Source organism: Pinus tabuliformis, chromosome 4_2 (genome assembly GCF_031772625.1).
Source record: "Pinus tabuliformis cultivar Carrire ecotype Pingquan chromosome 4_2, CPIR1, whole genome shotgun sequence".
Lineage (NCBI taxonomy): Eukaryota > Viridiplantae > Streptophyta > Pinopsida > Pinales > Pinaceae > Pinus > Pinus tabuliformis.
The window spans coordinates 698,620,407-698,637,182 of record NC_142304.1 but is presented as its reverse complement, the minus strand read 5'-3'; positions in this window follow the sequence as shown (position 1 = coordinate 698,637,182).

Below are 16,776 nucleotides of genomic sequence, written 5' to 3'. Positions count from 1 at the left end.
ACACAAGGGAGGAAAACACATCCGGGAGGAGCCCACTACACTCACAGAGCTATTGGCTTGTCCTCTTGTAGTAGCATGTTTCAAACATTAGTCTTGCTACTAGTTTTGTGAGATGGTGGAAAGAGTGAAATACCACCATGAGCTTGCTAAACTATTTGTCCTTCATCTTCACAATGGCCAGGTCAATTTAGTAGGTGTTACCTTCACTTTGACACCTGAAACTATAGCTGAAGCAACAGGTATTCCGAATGTGGGTGAACAGTGGAACAAAGGACAACTGGTGGACAAAGAGCATTATGAGCCTTATATCAAGGCTAGCTATCAGAAGCAAATCAGTAGGGTCTTCCCTTTCAGATACCTATAGGACACATATGCTCCACTCATGAAGCTCATTATCAAATACTTCAGTTGTGAAGGGAGATTTTCTCGCTTGTACACTTATCATGTCAGATTATTGATGCATTTCACTAGAGTGAGGATGATGAACCTCCCCTATTTCATATGCAGAAATATTGAGAAAATGACCACATTGGTGCAAAGAAAACCTCCTCATCAACAGTACAACAGCATTTATCACTTTGCATTGATCAAGATTGTGGTTTTGCATCAGCTGAGTTTGCTAAATGTTTCATAGGATGATTTCATTTCACATGAGGTTTTCAAAAGCTCAAGTGACCCCATCAGTATTTCATGAGGCAGGAGGACCTTCAAATCGGTAAGAAGTGCATGAGACTCAAAACATCAATGTGCCAATATTTGTCACTTATCAAAAGGGCACAAGGAGATTATTTGTGGCAGCCAAACGAGTATTATATCCACCCGGGGTGGAAGGGGTCTCATTTCCTTCATCAGATCATAGGCAAATGCTATCTTCACCCGGGGTGAAAGGGGATTTGCCTTCTTCTTCAGTAAAGTAGGTGTGGGACAAAGGGAAACAACCATTGCATGATGAGGGGCCTTCTGAAGGTCAAGAGAAAGATTTCATTTTGATTCAGGATGAGGACATGAATTTGGGCTCCTAGAGCTCAAAACTCAAGGAGATCATCAAAGAATAAGAAGCTAAAATTCATGACTTATATCTTAACCTTGAAAGAGCCAAGTGGATCATAAACTACCTTTAGCAAAGGAACAAACAGTTGGACGACCAGCAAACTATCATGGAGCTGCAAAACATAATGGAAAATAGGTAAGCAGCAAAGAGGAGGAAAGTCAAGTTGACACCGCTTGAGCAAGAGGTTGATGCTGACCGGGAGTCTTGGCTAGAGAGGGAAAATATGCACTTAGAGACGCTACTGGAGAAAGAAAACAAGGAGAAAAAGATGTTGAGGCACATGGCCTTTCATTATTTGGCAAGAAACAAGATTTGCAAAGCGAGGATAAGGAGCTTAAAGGCCAAGCTGAGGAAAACTTTGAGGAGGAAGAAAGAGCAAGATAAGCTCAAGATCTTGGCTAAATCTGCCTTGGCCCAACATAGTAGTTGATGCAGGCCACTAATCCCAAATTTCAAGAAATTTGGCACACTTCTTGACAATTTTGAATTTTTGAAGGAAAAAACAGGTTTTTCTGCCTGGTGTGTAGCGCCACCTAGTGCTCGATTTTGCTAGGGACCTCCTCTGGAGGAAAACTCTACATTTTTTTATTCCTTGTGAAAAATCATGCATACCCAAAAATTAATAGAAATTTTTGTCAAGTTTTGGGCCTCCAAAAGGGTCAAAAACACCTCAAAAATGCCCTCTCTGCCCCTTTTTGGCCACACAGGAAGTAGTGTTGGGAGAACTGACTTTTGGAGGGGAAAATGGACACCAAATTCAAAAATTCCACCTGTTCTGGAAAGTAGATAGAAATACCTTACCAAAAATCCCACTTGGAGCAAATTTGGTGCACGGGACGGCCTCAAAAATCAGCTGCAAAAAGGTGCTATGCACAGGAAAAGTGGCGCAACACACAGGATGGAAAATTGCCATTTTTGCATAAAACTCTATTTTTTGCCTAGTTTTTCTCAGTTTGACTTTTTTCTCTCTCATGGTCAAACTCATGATGTAAATTGATGTACTTTTATGTAAAAATGATGAAAATTCACTCATGGAGGTAGATACATCATGTATAGGTGGTTTTGAACTAAATGAATCAGTTTCCTAGGTTTTAGAGGCAAGCTGTTCCACTGCCTACTTTTCAGTTCTTAGTTTAGATCTTGTTGAAACAGCTCCTAAACTCATGAATTTGACCCCTAAAGCCTAGCATGATTTTTTTTTGCCTATATCTAGTACTTTTTCAGTCATTTGTAAAGGTTGGACTCTTGTGAATGCTTTGAGCATTATTGTACATTCATCTCTACAGTTTGGAAAAGGAATAGACCAGGGTTTGCAGCATTTTGTGGGATTCTTGTGGCAAATTGATTTGGTATTGTTTTTTCCTTCTGTGATTCAAGTTTACATGTGTTTATGTATGCCATTATCTCTCCCTTTTCAGCTGAACTAAATGAATCAAGGATAAAGGTAGAAATTATTGTTGTTGCAGTGCTCTACCTAGGGTTTGTTTAGTTTTTCATGTTTTCAACTATTTGAAGAGGATTCCTGATACTTTCATGCCCTCTCCAACTCCTCACCAGTATTAAGACTCTCCATTTCACTCAATTTAAAGTACTAAGGCATTTTCCTACCTCACCCCACAGAAAACTCTGCAAGACTGAGTCCATTCCCGGGACCCAAATCTGCCTTTCACATTTGAACCAGAAAACCAACATAAAACTCAATAAAACTCCTCTGAGCATATACCTAGCCTAAATTTAGTCTTTACATCAGTCATCTCAAGCTTTATTGATCATATCTTCCTGAGATTAATAAGGAGAGAGCCCTCTCCCGACCTGGTAGGGCTAGTTACTAGGTCAAGCGTGGTTTGATGTTACCCTAGATCCTACCTTTCTCAACCTGAGGTAGATTTAGGTAATAACACTACTGATGGTGATTCTTCTTCCTCGTATATTGTCTCCTGATGGTTGCTTGACTGCAGATCTGATGTTGTTGCTGCTGCTATATGGTCATCTTTCTTCCTCTTCTGTTTTCTGCAGATCTGATGCTGTTGAATGGACAAAGGGAGTAGGATTGTGTGTGAAGGCAGGGATGATGGTAATGGATGAGGTGAGGGGTCCTTGTAAAAAACACAATTTTCACCTGAATTGGAGCAATGAAGTGAAAAACAATAGAATTTATGGAGGGATGCATGGTATGGAGTGGAGGAGATGAACATATGTGAGGCAGGGCCCCCTTTGGATCTTCTCTTTGATCGTTGATTGTCTTTCTCATCCTCCTGCAAATAAAAATTATGTTTTTTTCCTTTTTCTCTTATTTTATATATATATATTAAAAAAAAAACATCTATGCTACCTCAGAGAGGTTTTCACCCTAGATATTTTCCCTGGGTGCCTCAAGGAAGGTTTTCACCAAGGGATCCTCCTTTGATTTCCATTTTTCTCATCCTTGGGCTGCCCCATGGAGGTTTTCAACCCAAATATGGGACTCAGGTGCCTCATGGAGGTTTTCACCTGAATCCTTATTCTGTTTTTTTCAGTGACCTAATGAGGGAGGAGCTGAAACTTGCTCCACCATCATCACTTCCTTATTGATATTGTCAATGAACTCTTGTTTAGATAAAGGCCTCTTGTACATTTTCAGTCTATGTCCATTAACTAGTAATGGAATGGCTTCTTCATCTATAGTTTTGATCTACACTGAACCGTTGTCATGACATCTTTCCACCACATATGGTCCGAGCCATCTAGTCCTTAGCTTGCCCTTGAAGTCTTTGTACCATGAATCATATAATAATGCCCAATCTCCTTCTTGAAATTGCTTTTCCTTAATGTGCTTTTCATGCCATATTTTCCTCTGAAGCTGAACTATCTCTGTATGGAGGAGGGCATGCATTTTCAATTCATCTAAGCCATTCAAATGGAATAGTTTTTCTTTCTGTGCATAACTGAGATCCAGATTTAGTTGGGCTGCCATCCTTAATGTATTATATTCAAATTCAATGGACAACAAAGCCTTCTTCCACAGACCAGCTCATAGGGTGTAAATCCAGTGTTGGTCTTGCATGTTGTATTATATGCCCAGGTGGCCTCAACTAGTCTTTTTGCCCAATCCTTTATGTTGTTGTTCACTACCTTGGTTAGGATGTTCTCCAGTGCTCTATTGGTCACCTCCACTTGCCCATTAGCTTGTGGATGATAAGGAGTGGAGGTCCTATGCTTGATTTTTTTATGCTTGAGCAATTCTTCAATCATGATAGAGGTACACTGGTTGCCTTAGTCTGTGACTAGCTCTCTAGGGTACCCAAATTTGTAGAATATATTCTCCCTTAGGAAATCAGCCACCTTTTCTTCTGTTGCTGCCTTAATTGCCTTGGTTTCATCCCACTTAGTCAAGTAATCAGTGCACACAATAATGTGTTGTTTTTTCTTTGAAGGAGGATTGATAGGCCCAATGAAGTCCATGCTCCTCTTGTCAAATGGCTCGAAAGTCACTTGAGGTTGTAGAGACATTTCATCTCTTGGAGTAGGCTTTCCCATCCTCTGGCACCGAACACACTGACTAATGTACTTCCTCACATCCTAATGAAGAGTAGGCCAATAATAGCCTGCTTGCAACACTTTGAATGTTGTTCTCTTTGTTGCAAAGTGACCTCCACAAGGCCCATCATGACAGGTCAGAAGGATGGCAAAAAATTCCTCTTCCCTGACACACCTTCTCAAGGTCTGATCTGGGCCAAGTTTAAACAAATTACCCCCAATCTAGGTGAAGGGGGCACTTTTCTTGATTATCTTGCTCTTTTCTCTGGAGGGCAGGTTTGGTGGGAACTGTGTTGATACCAAATAGTTTTCTATATCAACAAACCATGGGGAGAGCACTGAAATAGCAAACAAATGCTCGTCTGGTAACTGATCATCCACCATTCCTTCTTCACCTGTAGGCATATTCATCCTAGATAGAAAGTCAGCAACAAAATTCTCCTTCCCAAGCTTATCATCAATAGTTGGATCAAACTGCTGTAATAAAAGTAACCATCTTATAATTCTAGCATTTACATCTGGTTTGTTCATTAATTGCAGCATGATCAGTATGATGGCTTGTAATGTAATGCCTAAACTTGTTCAATGAATTCACAACAACCAGGAGTTATTTTTCAATCACAATATAATTTAACTCAGCCTTTGACAGGTTTTTACTGGTAAAATAGATGGCATAAGGTAATTTCTCCTCTACCTGACCTAAGGCTGCTCCTATGGCTTTATGTGAGGCATCAACATGGATATGAAAAGGGAGGGCCCAATTTGGGCCTCTAAGAATTGGTGTAGTGGTTAACTTCCCTTTTAGAATGTATAAGGCCTCTTGATATCCCTTTGACCATATAAATTCAGAATCTTTGGCCAACAACCCAAACAAAGGAGAGGCCAACTTGCTGAAGTCCTTTATGAACCTTCTGTAGTATCCATCTAACCCCAAGAAACTCCTGACATCTCTCTGCTTTTGTGGAGGTGGGACCCTTTGGATGATGGCTATTTTGTTTGGGTCCACCTGCAGTCCTTGCTGAGATATGGAATGACCTAGCACAGTCCCTTCAGTCATTAAGAATTCACATTTTTCTAGATTGAGAGACAAGTTCATTTCAATGCATTTGCATAATACTTTGCCTAGGTTAGTCAGATATTCTTGGAAATCACAACCATAAGGTGTAAAATCATCCATATCGATTTCCACAACGTCATGCACTAGTTTAGAAAAAATACTCAAGACTGCTCTCTGGAAAGTGGCAGGAGCATTTCATAAGACAAAAGGAAGGACCCTGTAGGAAAACACACGCCAAGGACAGGTGAATGTGGTTTTATCCTGGTCTTCTAGGCAGATTTGGATTTGGTTGTACCCACTGAATCCATCTAGGAAAGAAAAGAACTTCTTCCCTGCCAGGCCATCTAGCACTTGGTCAATGAAGGGTAGGGGAAAATGATCCTTCTTTGTGGCTTTGTTCAACTCCCTATAATCGACACAAATCCTCCACTTACCATTCTTCTTGGGAACTAACACTAAAGGAGAGACCCACTCACTGTCAGAGATAGGGTAAATGAACCCTGCATCTAACAGTTTTTGCAGTTCTTCTTTGACGATGTCTTTAAGGGCTGGATTCATTCTCCTTTGTGGTTTCCTGACTGGCTTGCAACCTTCCTTGATGTATATGTGGTGAGTACACACTGAGGGGTGTACTCCCTTCATTTCCTTATAGCTCCAAGCGAAGGCTTCTAGGTTCTCTTTCAACAATTTGCATAGTTCTTCCTCTTCTAAAGTAGAAATAGATGGATTAATCTTCAAGGTTTTTGTGGAGGTTTTCTGTTACACCAAAACCCACAGGTATTGGTAAATGTAACAAATAGTAACTAGGATCCCCAGGGTGGAAATTACGGATTCTATAGAGGTGCGTGATTCTTCCAACACCCCCCCTCAAATGCAACTCGGGGGAATCAAACCTAGGTCCAAGCTCTGATACCATGTAGGAATTTACAAGGTAAGTTCCTCAGACAGAATACCAAAGGACACTGCTCACAAACAGATCACAGATCAATACACCAGTATTGTTCACGTGGTTAAAACCCTAAAAGAGGGAAACAGTCCACGGCCTGAGCCAACGCGACCACTTCAGGCAATATATTAATAAAAGAATGAAAATTTACATAAGCTTCACTCATGAACGGTTACCCTACAAATGACCCTCCATGCTCTTTAAATAGATATCATGGACCAATCGGGTGTTAAGCCACGGATCAAGTGTCAGTAATACTGAGGAGAGAATGAACCGTCGGATCACTACATATCATGACCGTCGGATTGTAAGTTACAAAAAGTACATAGTAAAGAAACACACTTTACCTAACTCTATACTAGACCAAGTTATACTTAACTACTTCCTATGTGTCGGAATATCCTAACAGTTTTCTCTGAGCCAAATTCTATGGTTTTGACTTGGAGTGGGTTGGAATCAAACAAGAATAAGTCAATTTGATGATTATTCTATGTTTCCTTTACTTCTTCTTCTAAGGGTAATGAACTAGGAGTTGGACTTTAGAGCAGGGGTTCAATTAAGTCGTCATCCTCTTGTTTTGCTCCTCCTATGATTACTTCCATAGCATAAAGTTGGGCAGAATGAATCTCATCTTCTTCTTCCTCCTCCAACCATAAAGGTAAAACATGTTATAGGGAGGGTTGAGCAGGAGGGTATAAGACTAACTGTTTGGACATATGCCCATTCTTGATGGTCATATTCCCAGCTTTGCAGCTAATGTAGGCATCAGCTGTGGCCAACCATGGCCTCCCAAGGATGAGAGGGTAACCAGTAAGCTTAGCCTTAGGCTGGAGAACTAGGAAATCTATAAGGTACTCCCAGGAATTAATGGATACCATCACATCCTCCACAATTCCCTCAGGGGTGACTGTGGAACGATCTGCAAGCTACAACATTGTTGTGGTCTTCCTTAATGACCCTTGGAGGTTAAGCTTGAGCATGGTGTCCTTGGTCATCACATTAATGGCAACCCCAAGATCAATTAGAGTGTGTGGGACAATGGTGCCACTGATGTGCACATCAACTATATGGCTTCTAGGGTCTAAGTATTTTGTACATATTACCTGCCCCAACATTAAGTCAGATAAATGCCAAATGACATTAATGGTAGGGGCATACCTTTTGCTTCTTCCTGGATGCTTAAAGCACTTCTCCTTAATCGATTTATTGTAAATAGTAACATCTTTGATTGCCTGGAGAAGTGGGATATTTACACATAGGTTTTTAAATTCTCCTAGAAGTTCGGTTTCTTCTGGGGTAGGCTGGAGTGGTTGGGCTAATCTTTCAGGAAAGGGTGGATTTGCTTTAAGGTTGCTTTCCTCTTTTTCTTCCTCAACCTCCCTATGTGGAGAGGGAGGTTAGTTATCTGGGAGAATTCTCTTAGATCTTAGGTTGATCTCCTAGATTTCTATAGCATAAGTTGGGTATGATGTCTCTTCATGGTATCCTTATTGAGTCTGCCTACTGTTTGGGTTTGGATTTGGTTGGGCAGGCATATGGGGTTGCCTAGGTGGAGAAAAGTGCAGGAGTTGTGGTTGGGTAGGTGGTGGAGGCAATAGGGCTGGAACATTGTTGACTTAGGACCTCCACCCCTGGGGTGGGGTATTCCACTAGTGTTTTGGTTGAATGTAAGGTTGAAATGACTGGCTGGCTGGCTAGGAATGATACTGAGGTGCATAGGACCAAGGAGGGTGTGTAAACCGGGAAGGTTGAGCAGGGGGTCCTAAAGAAGGTATAGTTATGGTTTGGTTGGGTCTATAATATGCATGGGATGATCCTTGCATACCCTGCTGGTATGGTCTAGGCCCAGGAGGTCTCCTTTGGTTGATGTAGCAAAGCTGCTCAGTGACCCCTTCAACTCCTTGATATACAACTTTGAGTCTAGGTAAAGAAGTGAATTTGTCTGTGGAGTGGTTTTCTTCACAGATTGAGCAAATCTCAATACAATTCAATGGGCATTCATTCCTAGGATGCCTCCTGGTGCATCTAGGACAAAAGATGGCCAAGGCTCTCTCTGCTTCCTCTTGCTTCCTTTTCATATTCATGGAATCCAATTGCAAGGCAAGGGTTTGCAACATCTCACTTTTGAAGTCCTCCAGCATATTTCCAATTTCACCCTTGATGGATGAGTTAGAAGATGATGTATTGGCCATAGGTTGACTACTCCTACCCTTTTTCCTGGTTTCCCTATAATGGTTTCTAAAGACAGTCTTGATATCCTCATAGGGTAGTTGGTAGATATCTCTTCCTGCTAAAAAATGCAAGGTATCTAGGATGTCCTCCCTTACTCCTCTAAGCGGGACCAGCTTCAGCGACTCAGGGTCAAGTGTGCACCTAGCCCTTTTGTAGCTAAGCTGGAATCTTTCTTCATAGTCTTCTAAGGATTCATCCTGGCCTATGGTAATCCTAAAAATCTCTTCTTTAGTGTCTTTTGACCTACAGTAGTCCCTATATTTGTTCTTAAAGGCCTGTTGCATCTGAGCCCAAGTTATGATGCTATCTCCAGGTAAACCCATGAACCAGCACAATGTTGCATCCTTGAGGGTATATAGAAATAGTTTTAACTTTTGCTCATCCTCTGTATAGTCATAGGTTTGGCATGTAACAACAAACTCAAATATGAAAGTGTCAGGGTCCTCTAAGGTTAAGCCATGGAAATGAGGTAGAGAAGAGGGGCTTATATTCTTCATTTTAGTGTCTCCATTGATTTCCCTAATGGGGAAGGTACTCTCATTTCTCTCTCTATTTCCTCTGTCATCTTGGTTTTCAACCATTGGTTCAGTAGGAAAGGGTTCTTCCTCTTCTTCTTCCCCTATAGGTTCCTTAAATATGTAAGGTTGCTCACCTAAAGGGTCTTCCAATTCACCTTCAGTGAAGAAGAAAGAAGGTTGACTGTTGGATGCAGTGGGGGTTTTTGACAAGAATTTTCCTGAATTATCCCTATTCCTACGAGGCATGAAAGGAAATGTTTTTGGTTTTTTTTAAGATTTTTCTTTAAAGCTGGAAAGTAATCTGCAAACAGGAAATTGTTGATTGAATGAAAACCACTAAAAAAAAGGAAACTACCTACTGAATTTAAATTGCTCAATGAAATACTACTGACAGAAAGAAAACTACTTGCAACATGAAATTTCTTAATTGAATGAAAAACTACTAATAAGAAGGAAACTACTTGCTGAATTGAAATTCTACTTTCGGAATGGAAAGGAAAGCAGATAAATTCCAAATGAATGAAAGCAACTAGATTACTTTTGTAGAAATAAACTAATGGAAGAAATTGAAGACTAGAAGTAGAAGAGAAGGAAGTTAAAGACTAGAAATAGAAGGAGCAGTAATCACTCCTACTCTGACACCTCCTCGATAATGGCACCAAAAATTGATGAGCCTAGGTATTGCAGCAAGAATGCTGTAACTCCTAAGGCTACTAGCTTTACTTATCAACCCAGGGTTCGTACAAACTTGGAGGTGACAGTGCTATATGCACAAGGAGAAGTGAAGGTACTTCCTATTGTCACTGCTCATCTGGCAAGAGACCCCAGGGGTTCCAAGCCAGATTTCTATAGGGTTAGAAGAAGCTTGATTTTGATGGAAGGAGAGAAAACCTATTCTAAGGGAGAGCTATTCTATTGCACAAATGAAGAAAGCAGTCATGTAATGCTAAACTCACACTAGACCTTAGCTAACCATTTAAACAACTATGCAAAGCAGAATTGCTAGATCAATCACTAATCTAATGCTAATTATCTAAGTTGCAAAAGTAGAAGCATCAAAACTAGACTAAGGGGTAAACAATGGAAACTAAGCTAAGTCTGTGTCTAAGCAAAAGAAGCAGTTGGAGGTCAAATTGATGAAAAGAGGACGTGAGGGAGAAACAACGCCTAAGAACCGTTGGATCACGGGGGTGAAAGGCAAACGAAAGGCTGAGATCGGATCGCCGGAGGGTACGTAGGTAGATGGGAAAACAAGGTGAACTAATAGGATGAACGACTGAGATTATATCACACGAGTGGAGTCAGGAGATGGACAAATAGGATTAATCGGCAGATGGAAGGCAAAGATTATATCGCAGGCAAAAGAAATGTGCAAAAATGGTATCGGGTGATGCGATGGCCATCAAATCAGGAGATAGATCGACGGTGGAGATTGGAGTGCTTAAAGGAACGTGCAGAAATGAGGGAGTGGGTTTAGAGAGTGGTAAGCAGTATATCGCATGCCCTCAAAGCTGTAAGTGGTTTCCTAAAATTTTACGTGATTAGCCTCCCCAGTTGACACGTAGCATGGGGAAACCACCCATTTCATGTGCCCTCGGGCAGATAAAAATCAGACAGAAATCCACGCAATATCGCGCAATGGCTATCGGATCTGGCGAGGCAGATCAACAGTGAAGGTTTGACCGAGTTGGTTGGTGAGTGGTTGCGTGATAACTGTCAAATCTAACAAGGCAGATTGACGGTTGGGATTTAAAGTGCACAAAGTCAAACAATAAAAGTGAATTTGGGCAGTGATTGGTCAGTTTTGCTATGTGAGGTGATCTATGGTTAAAAATTGTTTGGATGTGGATTAACAACTTCCGCTCAGCCTTTCATGTTGAAGGAGAATGATAGGGATGTGAGGGAGATCAAATGATGGGAAGAGAGTGAATGAGCAAATGACCATTAAAGGAACAAAGTGATATGAAATGAGCTTAGTGATTGTGTTAAACAATAAACTCCCTGTGAAAACCAAAACCCTGTGTTTTTGGGGTTGCTGCAGGGTTTCTTCCTCATTTCATGGTCCTAGAGGGAGGAGGTGAGGCCGAGACACCTGTGAGCAACCTTGTGGATCTTTTCTTTGCCAACCTACTGGTTGAATGAGAGCATAAATGGAAGCAGACTGAATCATAGCTAATCTACTCTGCACTATTGTAATGAGACTACAACTACTTAAACAAATAAACATAAAACATGAAGCTATATCAGTGAATGAACAGGAAAGCCATAAATCTATGTTGAACTACTATAATGAAAATGCATCTACTTGAACAAATGAACAATCAAACCATGCATCTATGCTACTGTTGTAATGGAAATGAACTACTTCAACAGATGAACAAAAAGCTATGCTACTTAACAATACAATAAAGAGGAGCTTTGGCTGCTAGGGTTGAGCCCTAACCCAAGAGATTTAGCGCTCTGAATTAACTTAGTGCTGGCCCAAAAAAAAACTCATCTTCATTATAAATCAAAAACTGTTACAAGACTTGCAACTTGAGAACAAAGTAGAATTCTTGCCAACCCTTGGTGACTATTCATAACTAACTAACCAAAAAAACTGAGGTCCTAAGCCTCTTTAGTATACATCTAAAGTCTCCAACGACTTCCTTCAAAAAAATTAGGGAGGCACAGCTCCCAATTCAAATGGTAAACTTGTCGTTTCCCTTTCACTAGCTCGGTTGTCTTCTTGTAGGGAGTCTTGGCTCCCAACTCAAGATGAACTCATACTTTCACTTGCTTGGCTGCCTTCTAGTACACCTGATTTGGCTGTTTGCACCTTCACTTGCTTGGTTTCCTTCTAGTACACCTGATTTGGATGTTTGTACTTTTAGTTGATGGAGGGATATTCGAATGGAGGGGTAGTAAATGAGGCGGATTTACCTCCTGTAATTCCTCTCCCTTGTCCCATTCGAGTTTTTACCAAGGTATTTACAATATTTCCTTGCTTTTATCTCTTATCCCTGCATTTCCCTTGCTTTTATCCTTTATTCCCGCATCACATGCACATTAGACCACAAAGCAAAATATCAAACTCTACTCATATCATAAACAAAATATAATCAAAAGTATGCAATAAGTTGTGAGAATAGTTGGTTTGACTAAGTTAGGAGGTGAATTAAGGCCCATATAATTACACAATGATGAGGCTCATCGTCCACAACAATTTTCCTGACCCCCTGATGTTAAGAGCATGGTCTCAAATACTCAACGAGATCCTGATATTTCTAAGGTGCAAGTCACTTTATTAGAGTACACCAAGAAGAATAAATCGTTATGTACAACCACCCTTTATGCTTTGTCCAATATTTACATACATTATTCACATCGTTTTCCTAGTCTCGAATACTTTTGTGATACACTTCATGTGATTTGCGAGTTAGTTGTCGCTCATAATGACTCTCCTTCTTCTCTACCTGCGGGTTCTAGCCCTATATCTTCAATAGGATAGGATGTTTCTCAACCCGTAATTGTGATTCCCCCTCTTTCTATTGAGATGATAGATAATTCAACACCCATTCTCTACCTGTTGTCATCCATGGGATCTATATATATTCAAACTCTTTGGGAGTTTCTTGTTCTGCTTCTTTGGAATCATCCTCTGAAGACATTTTGGTCTCAACATCGGTGGATGGTACATCCACTTGTCATATGTCTCCCCTTATAAATGATGTGTATGTGAACCATGCCTCCCATGATGATGATTGGTTCCATCATGCCTTACCGTTCGAATCCACAAATTCGAACCACATCCACCTTGTGGCCATTACATTACCACACAATGTTTGGGTAAGGGGGCATCCATTCTTGAGAGTCCAGGAGAAGAAATTCTCCCAAACCCTCCTAGTCCATCTCATCATGTCGATTCTAGTGCCAATACTCTTCCCCATATTGAAGAAATTCTAGAGTCCCAAATCAATACAAATCACTTTAGAGATGATCCATTTAATCATTTCTGCATCTTACCTCAACAACCCAGTCCCTTAGACATTGTTGTTGTCCAACCCCAGAGTCGTCTAGGTGAGAATCAATTCATTATATTCAAAGCCATTCTTTGGTATGGTGACACTATGTATGTGAACCCAAAATTTCAATCCATTTGACTTATCTATGCAGTACCACATGAGAATGAGAATCCACCATTACCTTTCTCCCACTACATTCATCTAGTATTCCCATAAGAAGGCAACCATAAGTAACAAATGGTGATGGTACCAAAGTGCATAGCCATTTTATGTACCATCCATATAAGTGTTTGGAATCCATTATTCTAAATACATTTGACATTTCCATAGCATGCTATAACCATACATACAAATTGGGGGGCACCTATAACCCTACATATACTCATCATATTCCGGAGGATCTCATGCCAGTAGGGTCAGATGCTCGAATCCATTATTCAAGCACTTGGAACACAATGGAGCTCAACAAAGTCATCCAATTGGGGGCATCATTCCCACCCATTGCATACCCGATCAGTCTACTCCATCACATATGTTGGGCGGAAGTATCCCATGATTTAGGACATGGTGTTCCCCCTTGGCCACCTTCTCACTAGATCAATATCAGTCTTGGCCTAGACCTCAACGATTTAGGTATGGTCAATTATCCTTTCATTCCTTGGATAGTTTTTCCTTCTAGCCTATCTGACAAGCCATATATACATTACAAATCGTAGATGATTCATATCATAAATTGAAACATTCTACTATATGTGATGGCATACTTACCATCCAGTCCCCATGTTTGACTTCGTGGGTAGGGATGATCCTAGCCCTTCTCTTGTAGTTCATTCTTTTATTCCTTTCTTAGCTTGATTCTTCAGTAAGTACCTTCCTTCCAAGAAGCATTAGGCCATTTTTAGACAAGTAAGGCCACCTTCCTGAAAAGGGAAAATCCATAATCCAATGGTTGGTCTTTCCACTACAAGCTCGCCAAGATTTAGGGCCTCCTATCCTCTCCAAATTTTCCAATAGCGCAATGTGCAAATGAATTGGAATTAGGGGAAAATAATTGTTTTATAGGATAAGCCCTAATTTTTCCATTGGCTATTACAAGAAAACTATAGATTGGTTTTATGAACTGTCATCATCATTGGAAAGCTCTCACCGAGCTCTATAATGGGTCTCTCTTCATATTGAGTAATTGAAACCTCATTGGGAAGCCATTTTTTCCACGAGGTCTCACTTTGCCACCTATTAATACCAAATATCTCCATATGAGTTGCTTATACTATGGCACCACTTTTCCTTCACACTTTTCGAATTATATGTTGAGTTTCGTCATGAGTAAGGACTCTTTACTCATGTTTTTATGGTCCCCTCTAGGCCTTTCCAATGTGGCAGCATCATAGAGTCACCCTTGTTCAGAGGATTAGAGATGTGTCATACATGCATCCATGGAGTCTGTTCAAAGTCCCATTAAGTCTTGTTATAGTATATTATCCCTTTGTGCATCAATTTCATCCCATTTTTCTCACATTTGTCCTCCAGTTATCCTAACTTATCTTTGAAAAGCCTTCATTTGAGTATTTGACCATCCACTCCAAAATTGTGTCAATAACTACTAAGTCAACCTTACATATAATGCCCTTACAAGGGAAGTCATAATTCCACCAGTTCCCTTAGTCTTCCATCATTATCCCTGGTGTCACTCTATATCAGTCATAATACTATGATCCTCATGCCTTTGATGAGGAATCCTCATTTCCTCAACTCTGGCGGGCCTCTTTTGTCGAATTCAACACATTTTTTCTAGGAGATTGGTCTAGAGGGTAGTGTACCTTGGTTCCAACCTTCATCATTGTTCAGTACCTCTGATCAAGTAAATGGAATCATCATTTCCATTTGGCTTGGTTGGTTCTCATGTGCTCGACTTTAACTCATTATCACGCAATCGAGAATCATACACTTGATGGTATAGTGATCCTGTAGATTGTTCCAACATTTCCTGGGTGTGTGCAGGTTGTTCCATACCTCATGATGAGGTGGCCTTCAAGTAGCCCCCTATATGCCCGAATGACAACAGATTATGATCCAACCTCATATGTAATTTCGTTGATTTGACTAGCTCGGTTTCTGCTAATCACAGAGCCCACAACATACACTTATATTTGAGATGGTCCATTCAGAAATTCAGAGCCCATTACTGTTCAACAAGGCTTCATTGGTTGTTATATCCCCTTCCTATTAGCTTGGGGGGAATTATATGTGATGTGTACTTAGATCAACAAATTTCATTATATCAGTCCTGACCTCTGTCTTCTAGGTACATTATGTATATGGGACTCATTATATTATTGTATCACTTTCAGGCCCAATTGATGCCGACTTATCATGTATCATGTACTCTAGTGCTCAGACCCACATTTATGGGCACATCATTATCATTTGTACTCTTGTCTCAATGGGTATCAGTATGCGTCCCCTGCCTCATTGAGATCATGTACTTACCAATAAAAGGAGACTTCTATCAGAAAAGTAGGTCTCGCCCCCTCCATTTTAAGTCCTTCCCTTTGCTTCAACGATCTCTCTCTCTCTCTCTCTCTCTCTCTCTCTATGACTCCCCTTTGGTGTTTCCTGAAAGTGAACCTACAACATATTTCAGTCATACAATTTTCTCTTGACACTCTTACGTTGGGGGAAATCTATTATCATTCAAAAAATGTTCACCTAGCCATTTCTTACTAGGTGGATCAAAATACACCAAAAAATATAATAAATATTCACATTAAATCCCACTTTCACCTTAGGAAATAATTTAGTGAACCATTTTCCTAAATTATTTCTCATTAAAATCCAAAAACAACATGAAAAATAATTAAATAAATCATCATTTATTTATTATTCCCTAATTTCCCTCACGAAATAATTATTAAATCATTATTTAATAATTGTTTCTAATTCAATTTGACTTAATCACCATAAAGTAATTAATAAATCATTTTTTATTTTTCAATTTCTTTAACCGTTTTCTAAATAAATATATTTGAGCATTTCGAAAATCTTTTACCTCTCAAAAAATATAATAAATATTCACAACAACTAGATTTTTATTTAGTCTATAATATTTTATTATTTTCTAAATCTCAATCTATCTCAATATTTTGTTATAAATAGAATGGTTTTTCCCTCATTCTTCACTATGACCATTTTCATCATCCCCATTATTGTCATGTAACATTTTAGCTCCCATATTGAGTTTAAGTTTCCATAACCACATTTATCCCATTGCACACATTGAGAGAGAGCTAAATCTCGTTGAAGCACAAGGTCAAATAGGACCACCCTGTTATGTAAAAAATTAGTTAATTTTAGGTTTATTGTTTAATTTAGGTTTAGTTAGATGAAAGGGCACGATCATAAGATCATGCCCTTTCCCAAAGGGTGCCCATGGCGGTATATAAGCCAGGCAA